This window comes from Oenanthe melanoleuca, chromosome 3, assembly GCF_029582105.1.
Source record: "Oenanthe melanoleuca isolate GR-GAL-2019-014 chromosome 3, OMel1.0, whole genome shotgun sequence".
NCBI classification, from domain to species: domain Eukaryota; kingdom Metazoa; phylum Chordata; class Aves; order Passeriformes; family Muscicapidae; genus Oenanthe; species Oenanthe melanoleuca.
The window spans coordinates 74909581-74923213 of record NC_079336.1 but is presented as its reverse complement, the minus strand read 5'-3'; the positions used below and the strand labels follow the sequence as shown (position 1 = coordinate 74923213).

Here is a 13633-nt window from a genome sequence, read left to right as displayed (position 1 = left end):
CTCATTCTCCCAGCCTTTCACTTTTCTTTAATAGAAATCCATTTTCTCCAGTTATGGCTCTGCATATACCACTGCATAATCCCTGCCTTTACAGAGATGTGCCAAGCTCTTCTTCCTAATTGCTGTCACCAGGTGCACCGTGCTGCTCAGGAAGCAACAGAAAGTGCTTTGAAGGAATGAATTGCAATTTTGCCTGTAATAGTCTTTGTCCAAAAGCACTTTCCAAAAGCAAAACTTTGAAAGAAAAGAGTCAGGGCATCTGCTTAGGATGCAGTGGATGACTGCTGTAGTGATGGTGTGCCAGATAACGATGCCTTAAGGAAAATAAAGAGCTTAAGGAAGACTCGCCTGTACCCTTCTGGTTTGCAGCATATATCCAACCCTCACAGTTTATTTAAATCTATCTCACCAGTGATATTCCTAGTGAAACTGCAACTGCTCAGGTTTCTTTGTTTCCTCTGCCAGTCTTTTAATTGGCTTTCAGCTCTCCAGTCCACATTTGAAATGCACGGACCATATCAGAAGTTATTTTTTTCAGATAAAACTATGATATGTTTAGAAGTAGCCAAAGGCTGACTGGTTATCTTCTCTTCACAATGTAAAAATAGTGTATTTCTGACTGAATTTTTCAACCATTACTATTTTTGTTACAAGGAGACTCTTGTTATTGTTTTGCAGACTGGCCACATACTTGTTACCAAGGCTAATAGACAGCCAAAAGCAGATTCTTAGCTAATAACCAGTCAAGAGCATATTTTATCCACGTATTCCATAATTTTTTAATTAAATGGCCTCAGTATGCCCACTCTTTGAAGTTGAATCTATCCAACATCATTAAAACTTGCTCACATGCTCTTACTTTGTTATTAAATTCTACTGAATATCTATGAAAGTTTTTAATTCTTGACCCTTAGCAAGAATTGTAATTACTTTGCTATAACAAGCAGAATAATTAACAACTTAGTCTGCCAAAATTTGTTTACTTACCCATCCCAGCAGGGTAGCTTCCAGTATTGCGCATATTTTCCCAGTTGTCTAGAAATAAAAAACTAAAAAGAAGAAAAATAGTATTCTTGAAAACACTCAGTAGGACCATGTAATTAACAGGGATTTAATTTTTTTTCTTATAATTTAAATAGTACTTTTTTGAATAAGTGCTTTTGGACTTTCCAGTAAAGTTGTCAAATGCTGCATACTAACTTTATTAGGGTTTTTTCTAGGATAGTAATTTAACTTGATTTTAATGCTTCATTGTTGTCCCTTTGAGACCTAAAATTCTGATTCATAGCTAATGAAGCATAGTCAAAAGTAAGGCAAAAAGCCAGTTTTTACAAGTAGCTAGGAAATAAAAACAAATCAAAGCATTCTCTACATTCAGAATTCTTTGAAATTACTTCAACCGCTTGTTATGATACACTAGTGCCAGTGAACCCTAGCTATACAGTGGATGGTGTGCTTGAATGCTTAAGCAAAATTTCAGATAAGTTGGTGGTTTTAAGCATATGTTTGAATGCTTCATCGAGGCCCAGAGGCTCCATTTACATAAGTGTCCAATAACTCCCAGGTATCATCAGACAGAAACAGGCTTAACTAACCATTCTAGGAGTTAAATAGCATTTAAGTTTAATAATCTATACTCTACATTTCCACAAATGGATGATGTCTTTTGAATGAATCCTCTGTTCCCACAAATATTGTCCTAAAAAGGTGATATTATTGCAGGTAAGACAAAACTTTCATTAAGTAATTTTATATTTCTATTGTACATGCAATATGCAGGAGAGATATCATTGTGTATTCTGGCTAAATTATCTATTATCGTGCCATTGCAGTGACTGTAAGAAACTAAATTTTCTTTGTGATTGTGAGCAGTCTTCTGGAGTAAAATGATCAGTTCATTAAAATGTTAATAGGCAATGCTATTGAATACTCTTCAACTTCAAATCCCACATGATATCAGTGTTGATTGAAGTGGGCATTACATACACTTTTGTAGACTCCCTGCTCCCTGCAGAATCCCAGACAGTATTCCTGTGGGCTCCTTTGCCATGGAGCAGGAGCACATGGGAGCCTGTTGAAAGCTAGATGCAGGTCTTCAGATTAACAGAAGGATATGTTGCTGTGTTGAACAACAAAATTTCCAGTTAAAAGTCAATGAATGCTAGCTTATTAAAAAGATTATACAATACTCTACCAGTAATTCAGTCCTAATATTTACCCACCACTCAAAAGAGAAATTTCCAAATTTGCTTTCTTCCCAAAGGCAGTGTTTTTCATGCTCTCCAAACAGAATCTTCTCAACCCCTCTCTGATTAATCCTGTTTACTAGAAAACTGTTTCAGGTGCTCTTATATCCTGCCTATCTACAACAATATGGAGCTGTCACTAGGATGTAGCTGTAATTATCCTATCTCATTAAACAGTATTCAGGCTCCTAGCAGCAAGACAGTGTAGCTAAATTACCCAGAAATTTGGACTTGGCTGGAAGGCTGCAAACAAGAGACTGGATGCTTGGTTCTTTCTGTTTTCTCTGGAGAGTCATCCACTATTTGACATTTTAACCAGAGGGGAAGCAATACAGAATACAGCTACTAGAATTGTTACTTCCCTGCTACAATAATGTGATTTGCTTACTGAGCTGTAAGACCCTACCCCTAGGTAGGGGTTTGAGTTCCCCATCTGTCTATCCAGTGACCACTTCAGGAGTGGAAGTGACTTTCACTACAGCTGGGTATGTCACCACTGGCAGTACTTTAATTCCTCTGAAGATGTGCATGAAGCAGACTGTGGACCAGGGTCTGAGACTGCAATCTGCTTGTGAGCTACAGCTAATTCCTTGTGGCTGTGGGTTGGGCCAGGGGTGCCAACACCTCAATGCAGATACAGCTGAAGAGACTCAGGGCTGGCTGAGCCCATGGCACTGTCTCCTTCCCCTTCTGCCTTTACATCCTCTGGGTGCACAGATGCCCCCATGCTAACCAAAGGTAGGAGTGTCAGCTCTGCCTTGTTTATAAATACTCCTTGCCACGAGTTTTTTGCTTTACTAACAGGGAGCTACATTCCTTTCATTGTAATTCTTGGATGAGTTTATTGATATGATGGAAAAATCCTATCCTTCATGTGTGCATGTGGGAGGCATGTTTTACTCTTCCTTAATCTTATTCAGGCCTCTGCTACTTGCATATAGGACATACTATGTTAGTACCAGCAAAATATATGTATAATGTGTAAAACACTGAATGGGAAGGGAATAGGAGCTAAAATCTGTTACTACCACAGGCCATCTGCTCAGGTGTTGAGTCTCAGAATCTTTAATTATGCTCAGACCAAGGAATAGCACCTTCCTTTAATGTCAGGTTTTGACTTGTCCCTGGAGGACAGAAGACATGATAGTTTGAAATAGTGCTTTGAACTGTACTTGACGACCAAATTGTAACACTGACTGACACACTAAGTTGCAGCCCTTAAAAGATGATCATTATTGATTATCATTACATCTGCAAGTCCTGGCCAAATTCCAGCTTTAGCGCTCCAGCTGTGGGGTTTCTTTGTTTCATGTTCTAGGATTTGTTCTACCTAAGTTATAGATGCTACTAGGAAATTCTGGTGCTCATTTCACTCTCTGTCATCCAAGATAAACACTTATCAATGCCTTTATTTCTTGTAAATGGGAACAAGTAGTTTGTCTTTTGCCAGAAATGTGATGCCATCGATGTATCACAAAACCTACAAGCAATTCACTTGCCCATATGTTCACCAAACACTTTTCAGCTCTATCTGGGCATCCTGAATCTGTCTTAAAGCCATGTGAAATCATATGTTGCCAACTTCTGCTCTTCAGTTATGTACAGTAGCAACTTTCTGAGCTTGTGGTTGCTAAAATTACTAAATTTGGAAGAATGGTAAAACTGCACTGCACCAGAGGAGCCTGTTGAATATTTTAGAACCCCAAAAGCATACTCCAGTGTTTTCTTTTAGTCTTTTCAAAGAAGTATGTAAATAGTAAACAGCTTGATCTGTATCAATTCCAGAATAACTTCTGAGGAAAATTTTCCTATAATTTTAACTTTTTCTAAATCTGCATTTGCCCATTCTTTATGAGCTGCCTTTTCAAAGAATGTGACTGGCTCTTTTAATTTCCATCCTTCATCACTTCTCATCCAGTCTTGCTTTACCCATGGTCTGTTCATCCTTTGATATCTGTATTAATATGTTGGCCACACATATGGCCATTTCTACCAATCAGAGCTACAGTTATGAACTGTGGAATATGTCTCAGGTACTTGTATTTCCTTTGGAAACATCATCTTCTGAAAAAATTTACAAAGTTCACAAGCCTTCCTCATCTCATGAGGAAGTACAGCTTGCTGGATTCCCCAGGTACAGCCAAAAACTGAGTTTTCCTGTCCTTAGCAATTGGAGGCATTTGTATTTGCTACATAAATGATATTTTGCTTAAATTTTTTTCTCATAAGACCAAGCTAAAAACTTTGAAATACCTTTCAAAAGGTTTTGCCATCAAAAAGAGACACTCCAATCTGAAGCTACAAAATATTCAGTTTGTCAACACTTTGCTGATGCTGCAATTTAAGTATAATGTTATTCAGAAAGTCTTTAAGAGGTAATGTCTGTGAGTAGGAAGTTGTGTATAGAAGCCTTTTATCAATGGATTTTTATTTGAATAGATTTCTTTGATATCAAGTTCTATGGTGAGGGGATTATACTTTATGTATTGCTTCTGTGAAGATAGTGCTGTAGATATACAAACAAGCAAACAAACATCAACAAGATCAACATATTATCCATATGTGTCAGTAGTACATCATATTATGTAATTTTTCTCTGTTCTTTTTTCATATTCTGATGCACCATGAAAACCTCATTCCTGACTGTCTGGAATACCTTTAGCACACTACCTCTTGTCAATTAAACAAATGTTGAAAATTGGCAACAAAAATTATTCAGCTTATTGAAAATATTTCAGGGCTTACTCCATGGATGCGCTTGAATTTGGGATTTACTCCTTTGGCAGAAAAGGCATCAAACAGAGCAGAATGTTCCTCTACTGTAGCAAATCAGGAAGTGCTTTTAAGGTCAGTGAGTTGCATTAATTTACAGTGTCTGCAAGTTGTGCTCCAAATTATGATTTCCTTTTTGTTTTCATGTCAGTTTCTGAGGACGATAGAGATTCAATAAACCCAGCCCCAGACCTGTCTCACTGAAGGAGTATGTAGAGCTGCTCTAATCAGAGGGGTCTGAGCTTATTTATCTAAAGTCTTTTTCAAAAACAGAGTCACACCTCCCTCTTAATCAGTTTTATATTTTAAAAAGAGTATTGGAAGCCTATTCAATACTTACAGTCCAAGCCTGTTCAGGAATGTCATTTTTAAGGCACAGATCTCAGGAAATACATCCTGCCTCAGCTCCAAAAGCACTTTTCTACGTTAATATCTTGTTACATTTCCTGTAGCTTTTTTCCCTGCCCAGATAACCTCATCTTGTGTTTCCATTACCTCATGAGTTCTGTTTTACTCTGTCCCTGGCCTTTATTATGTTTTAGTTAGGGGACATGTATGACCATAAGTTCAATTACACAGCTTCTAAATGAATGATTTGGACTGTTTCTTATTAGAATCAAAATCTATTTAAGCACCATTCAGCCAGACTAGTCTTAAGGTTTACTATGTATGGGCAGCCTCTTGGAGGATTTTAGTTGTTCTTTCTTCCTGACTCTCTCAAGGGCTGTAGGTAATGCAGTGCCCTAGTGATGGAGAGGGCAGGTACCAGTAGATGGTGCTGAAGAATACGCAGCATGCTCCTGAGCTTTGGGTGTTGCTTCCAGCAAGTGGCTGCTGGTGGTATACATAGCTGAAGAAAAAAGCAATCTGGATTTACATCTTGCTAGAGTAGATTAAAAATCATGATATTTTCTTGCAATGTTGAGTGAAGAACTTACAGAAAGAAAAAAAAAAATAAAAAGAGGAAAAGTTTGTCATCAAAGACAGGCTGTTTCTTCCACTGCAGACCCTATGTTAGGACCTTCACTACACTCTTTTTCTTTAAAAAAAATACACATTTTCGTATCCTGGTATCTTTCTTTTTTTTTTTTTTCACTCAACCACTGCTGCTTCATTTTTAATTTCTTTACATCTCAGCCCAGGATATGAGACTTCTAAGTATAGGACACCCACTGTGCACAAAATAATTTTGAGAGATTCACATGTGCCAAGCAGTCCGGAAATGCAAGTCCACCTTGATCAGACCCCCATCCCTTTCCATTTAAGTGAATTAACAATGAAACTCTTACCTTTGTATGAATTTCACTTTGTGGCCTAGTCAAGGCCACACACTTAAGTTTTCATCCTATACTGAGTTGGAGTTCTTCACTTTGATAAGCAATGGATAACATTGCTTTTCTTTATTCAAAACCTAGGAGTCTTGAGGCAGGAGGGTAGGTTTTGGATGAGGGTGAATGGAAAAATGGGGAAGAAGCACACTTGAAATAGTTTAGATTGCTGATGGTTAAATACATAAATTTGGTGTATATGATTAAGGCAGTTTAAATGAGTGACTTTTGCCTTGTCTTTTATTATATTAAACTTCATGAACAACAGATTCAGGGTGCCACTTCATTTGCATCTGTTTTTATTCTGATCAAAATCATTCTAGAATCAAGGGAGCCAGAAATGCTGCCAATAATGTATTCAGCTCCATGACATCTTCCTGTTGTCTCTTAGGGGACATGGTGTCATTTGGCAAATTTAGATTAGTTAATTTCAGAAAATTCCTCTCTTCCTGTCTGACAGAGCTGCCTCAGCTCACACCTCTGTACCCTGCTAGGGAGACAGCGCAAGGTAAAGTGTGTCATTAAGTCCCCAGCAACTCACATGCTGGCTCAACAGCACAACTCCTGTTTCCCAGCTTTAACACATTACCCAGGTTTATGCTATAGTGTAGCTGAGACCAAGGCACATGTTTATTTCTGCTCCAGGGGATGACAATATCTGGAAGATTCCCCAAAAACTGTCTTTGTAGTATAAAGGTCTTAAAGGGCTGAGAGTTTCTGAATTGCCTTCATTTCAGAAGAAATGTTCAGCTGTACAAGTGAGGATTAAGGGGACAGATGCACAGCCAAGGAAACCTCTTGTTTAACTCCTCCATATGAGAAGAACCATTTCCACCAGCTCCTGCCCGCTGGGCACAGCGCCAGGCACAGCTGCTCTCCAGTTCCACCACCTGTGCTGAGCATGCCATGAAGTACTGAGAGGTCTTAGCTGAGTTTCAGACACTCATCTGCACTGCTCTGCTACAGCATTCCTGGGTGCCAGGGCACCAAGGGTACCTAATATTGAAATGCTCAGTATTCAGTCCTTGGGATATCTCAGGAGTGCTTGGGGGAGGTAGCAGTGCTGCACATGGCTTCTAGTGCTGTTGGGAATGGCACATTTCCCATCCCAGAGCCTGCAGCACCCCTGGAAAAGTTCCTCTAACACTTGACAGTGATTTGTCAGCACCACCCACGTCTGGCAACCCTTCTGTGTAGTTCTGCATGTGCGGTGTTCACACCATTATCCTTCATCTTAGAGCCAAACAGAGGGGAGGACTCATTCAGGCCTAAGAGAGACCTGAAGATTAACAGCCTTCCACATTTCTCACAGTTCTGCAACTGCTAAAATGCCTGGGATTTTAAAAAAATAAATTAATTCGTGTTCTGAAGGGAAAAAGTAGGTATTTCACCATTTGCCTAATGAAAGTGACTTAACTTACTCTGTCAAAAGTAGTCCTCTGGATCTATGAAAGTTTCTGTTCCTATCTGGTTTACAGCACATTGTTTGTAAGGAAATTCTGCAGTGGCAAAAAAGCATGGTCTTGTCCAGAAGCTCAGCCCATTAATAACACACAAAGATGCACTGTATTCTGCCAGGCAAAAACAGCAGACAAGCTGGAAGCCAGTATGGAAATATTTAATGATTTTTTTCAGTAGAAGAGCCAGCTACTGTATTTCATTAAAAGGGAATGGGATTTTAAATGAAATAACACACAGATTTTGTAAAATGTGGATATTATAATTTACACTGAAAATAATTTGGGTTGGGGTCAGTGAAGCTAACTTATTATTGAAAAAATGAATGTATTTTCATATATGATGGCTCAGGAAAACATGTCTGGATTAAGCTCAATATAGCATTTATCTTAAATTTATACACATTTGCTCTGATCCTGTTCTCATTTTATAATCTATATAAAAACTCAGGTAAAAAACATGGTGAAATGTGGAAGAAAGTGTCAATTTGGTTGAATTTTTCTTCCTTGAGTGGATTTTAGAAGATGCTGTGTTTAAGCTAGGAAGATCTACTGACAGCTTTTGTGACCTTTGGCAGTAAGTGAAGATTTCAGAGAGAAGCCAATCCTATAACTGAGAGTTATAACCGCAATCTGAGTCAAGTTGTAAACTGTACTGGGAGTGTTGTATTGCCATCAAAGAGATACTGTTCAGAATAGCACAGACTAAATCTGTGGGAATTCCCTGGATTGATCAGAATCCTAGCTAATCAGTAAGAAGTGATGACAAAATACAACCAAGCCAAAAGAGTCATACTTTATCTCTGCTTTCCACCACCAGAAGTGACCAGACAATGGAGCACAGTTGATATCAGATTTACAGAGCTGAATAAGTTTGGCTTTTAGAACATTTTGGATGGATTCAGAGCTTGTCCTACAAATTCCATCTGCACTTCTGCATGTACATACACAGATACACCTTGAAACATGCTGGTCCAAGCAGTCATGTATTGTCATATGAAAGACTTCCCAGTTATACATGATGAAAGATTTCTCAGCTATACATGGAATGATGCTGACTGCATGATTTGGCTTAAGTTGTATAGTCAAATGGTGTAGCATTACACTAAAAATAACCAAATAACCTACATACTTTTCTTACTAGAGGCAAGTATCTCTAAAATGGAGGATAATTTTCTTTAAATTAATTTAATTGTATCATTTGTCCTACAGTGCAAGCTGAGTGTATCCTTTAGTTTTAATGTGTATTCTTCTCTTATGTCTCAGGTACATTTCTGGGTTCAAAATATGAAGGTGATCCCCCTGAAGACAATTTAAGGCCCTCTGTATTCCTCTCAATATATTTTGCTCCTTAGGAAAATCACTCTTGAACACTGTCTAAAAGACAAAATTTATAGTTTCAGGCTAAGTTGTGCCAAACTGATTTGTCTACAAAAATGGAAAAGGCATATAGTGCAATGGAAGAGGATTTCCAGGCAACCAAGTGTCATGATAACTGAGTGCTTTACAGTGTTGCACAATCTTAGGGGCACTAATGCACTGCAAGATAAAGTCCCACCCTTCACAACTCTCAGGAAATGCATATTATATGTGCTTCACAATCTCTGTCTGATTTACTGCTGATATTGTAAAGTGCTCTGTAATCTACATCCAGGCTCCAACTGTACTTTAGGAGTACCATCAAGGAAATTAGCATTAATTAGATAGAGGAAAGATGAAAGACTCTAGGAAGTATTTAGGACCCAGTAATCATGTTTCCTAAAGAGAGAGACAGAGTGTGGTCAAATAAAGCTGCTGAATGGTTAGGTCAGAGGCTCCTGCTTTACAAGGGCCAAATGCAATGAAAAACACTGCAGCCAGAGCTGAGAGAAAGGCAGCTCTACCATTTCCATCCAAACCTGCTCTCTCTGCCTCCCCTGCTTGTCCTTATGGACAAGCCATGTCTACAGGCTGCAAATTGGAGGCACCCTCTGGCTGAGTTTGGTGCTCCTCAAAAGAAATACTTTGGTCATACATAATCTCTGAGGTGTCCAAAATCTGGGAAGTAAAAAGCAAAAATAATTGCTTCCCCTGGGCTTGTATTCTAATGGTTTAAAGTACAGTATTTCCCTGTATTCAGTCCAGCTGCAGCCATGGGCTGTATGTAGCTGTATGGACTCGAGAACAAACTGAGAAGCAGTTTACCAGAGCTGCTCCTGCAGCAAGAGAAGAAGTAAACACGTACATGAAACAAGACTTTTGTCAACACTTAATTCTGTAGATTGTGCCCATAGTGGTATTCAAGCTCTCCTATCAGCACAGAAACTATGAGCAAGCTGGAAGTATCCTGCAGAAGCAACTCCAACATTTAGTGATGGTTAAATAGATGCAAATCATATTGAAAGCAGGAGAAAGGAGAAAAATAACATTTACAGATATTGGGATGGCTCATGTGAAGTGTCTCCTACTCAATGTAACTGACTGAGCTGGGATTTGTCTGAACAAAGAGAAGCGTTTGGCTTTCAGTGCTCTGCCTTGGCTTTGGTTCCCAAAGTGTCCCCACACCATCTGCAGAGCTATTGCATTCTGATGTGTGGTGTCATCACTGCCAAAGAAGGCAAGCTGCTGCTGTAGAGATGACCTGTGTCTTGCTTTGGTATTCTTTGTTTCCCAGAGTTCACATTTGGAGCAGAGCAATGCATTCTGTCCGCCTTACCATGTGAGGTGCATGATGGCACTACAGCCTGAGATTAGAGTGTGAGGGTTCATGTACAGAGATCCACATCACTAGTGGAATCACTTGCACTTGTCTGGAAGGGCACAATGAATGTAAAATGCTGCACTTCAGGCTTGAAAGCAATTTATCTACACTTTTCTTAACAGAAACAACCATGCAAACTCTCAAGAAAACTGCAGATTTCCAGATAGATCAAATTCAATCAGTACTTGATTAACTAAAAATTATCCTTTATAATACAGGTTAACTACTTAAAATCTTTTTTTCACATTTACTCAGTTACACAAATGTATCAAATTATTAACTGCCAGTGGAAGACAATGTGCTCAGAAATTTGAAGTCTGATCTTCATTGTATCATTGAATCACTGTATATTGAATCTGATCCACCAAAATTATTCCATGCATAAAATGGAAGCCACTTCTATGTCAGAGAGGATAAATTAGTAAATAATTGATAATCAGTAGATAATTAGTTGATAATCAAATGTTCTTTAAATAAAAAAATGCAAAGTATTATTACCAGCATTAAACTCTCCAGTAGGCTATGACTCAGCCTTCAGTTAATGTGTCTAACAGTTAATGTCAATATATGATTTTAATTTTTTAATATAATTTTAATTTTTATTTTATTAGACAAAATTAAAAGAGCCCTTCAGCAGCCATAGTTTGGTCTAACAAGTGACTTTGGCACCTAACTTTAGAAATTAAAAAAAATATTCTCATTACATTTTTAACATAAAGGCACTGTAAATCTTTGCACACCATATTAGAAATCCTAGATGATTTTGCCTATTTCCATGCTAAGAATGCTATTCTAGGAATGAGATCTATTCTGGAAATTTAACATATGTTGGTTTGCTTTTTAGTCTTTTTTTCAGTCCATTATTTCTTCTTCATTTATATTTCCTCACTATGCTTTAAGTACATACCAAAATGCAAAATCTTTTTTTTTTTTTTTTGCAAACTAGACACTGATTTTGTGACAGTTTCTCAAAGCACTTTTCAGCCAGATTGCTCTATGTTTCCTCTTGCATCACTTTGGATGTCTTTATATATAGCTGCCAGGGTAGGAAACCATGAACATTTTAAATGATGCTACAAAGGCAGTATAGCTGCCAACATGGCCTTCACTCAAAATCTATGAAATTTACTACATTTCATAAAAAATGGTTCCTGTAATTCTGTGCTGCAAAAAGAATGAACACATGGTACTATTAAATAAGTTACAAAGATAAGTTATAAAAAAAGACACACATAAAAAAAAACTCCAAATACATTTGTTTTTTTGTAATATCATGATTTGTAGCCTCACCTCAAGGCTTGATTCAGATTTTGCAGAATGTTGGTAAGGCTAAACGAAGAAATATGATACCAACTTCTGCTAAAACAGCATAAAAGCTTCATAGCAGCTATAGCTAATATGTGTTTGTGCAAACAGACACTGATGAGAAAACTCATGCTGATTAACTGAGTGCACATCTGGAAGGATTCTTACTTAAAATTATTTTTGATGTGAATAAAACTGCACAGGAACTGATGATACGTCAGAGAGACCTGCTGAATGTCCAGGGACATAGGGAACTTTTAAGAAGAATGAAATACAATATCATGTGCTGTTTTTAGAGCAAGGTATGACACGGACTAGGTAGAAGGCTACGCAGAGTGTATCTAACATCAAGGAATAAAAATAGCCTCAACATTTTTATTACTTAGATTCTTATAATTTGGAGAGAAGCTATGTTATTGTTTTTGGATGCCTGAGTTCTGCAATTACATTAAATAAACTGCACAGTAAACCAGCTCCTGATAAAATTTTAATTGCTTTCATCTGTTTTTCTAACTGCTTTTACAGATCTCAAAGTAGCTTAGTTGGGAAGGGAGCTGGTGTGCTATAAAAGCAGTTATTACTTGAAACAAAACATTTTAGCCAAACAAACTGACTAAATTCCTTAGGATGTATGATCTTTGCAAAAAATTATTCTCCTTTTTTAATGTTTATCTTTGTTCCTCTATAATAGTGTTTCTGGAAAAGAATGGGTAGGGAATCCCTTTTTGTCTGAAAATTCAGAATGAAAGGGTTAATGAAACAAAACCATTAATAAGCATAAATACAACCATGATTAAAAGGTAAATCTATCTATTAACCTTGCTCACATATATGGAAATGATACCAACAGCTCTATTATGTAAAAATCTATCCCATATCTCCATAAGCAAAGGACATTGCACAATCTAGAATGCAAAGGATTTTTTGGGTTCTTTTCCAGCCCTAGCTCACCAAGCACCAGACAATCACATCCCCAGCCATGAGAAAGCCATGGGGCAGCATGTGCATTTTGCATAGAAGGCTGCATTCCATTCATGCACTGAAATTAAAGCCAAATAGAAACCGGAGTTCCTCCAGGCAAGAACCATAACTTCTAATTACCAAAGGTAAAAGATAAACTGAAAAAAGGAAACATTCTTTCAGATACTGCTAAAATTATGATGTGAGTCTTAGAAATATTTATCTTTCCATCCATGAGTGAACATTCTTCTGGTAACTTGGAGTTTTTCTTGGATTCTTGTTGCTGTTTCACAATCATCTAAGGCTTTATTTGTTGTCTTAGTGGTGCTTATATAATTACATAAATCTTAAAAAAAATAGAATGGCTGATTATTCTAAATTCCAGTTAAAATAATTCAATTGGAAAAGGAACTATACACTATACCTCAGTGTTTCAGCTACATTTCAGAGGGTCATATATTCATGTGCTCAGCAGGCCACAGAATGAATGATCTTGTCACATGAGATCATTGGGATTTCTGTAAGATCTCAAATATAATTAAATGTCTAATGTGGATTCACAACATGCCACAAAATGCAGCAGTGTCTAAATCTCTGGTAGTCCTGAAAAAACCTTAGAGCTGGGTCAAGTGAGAAATTAGATTATCTCCAGTGAGAGCTTGTCTTTGTGAAAGCACTCAAGAAAGCCAAGTCTAATTAACTGGAAGTACAGTATCAAAGTTCATTAAATGTGCAATTAAGAATAGGACCAGATGAACTCTGCCACAGATGCTTTATCTCTATGTAGCACCAACATACATATCTTTGGAGTTTCCTAGACCTATT

General features: G+C 37.6%; 1 long non-coding RNA gene across 4 annotated transcripts in view; it reads right to left on the bottom strand.

Moving 5' to 3' along the window:
- Positions 1-13633, bottom strand: part of LOC130250634 (uncharacterized) — a 111335-nt gene that overhangs the window by 34117 nt on the left and 63585 nt on the right. For 3 of the 4 annotated variants that reach the window (XR_008840012.1, XR_008840013.1, XR_008840014.1), the window contains one exon: positions 988-1049. The exons of the other annotated variant lie outside the window; for it this stretch is intronic. This is a non-coding gene — a long non-coding RNA (uncharacterized LOC130250634). The remainder of the gene's footprint in view (positions 1-987; positions 1050-13633) is intronic. 4 annotated transcript variants of the gene reach the window in all.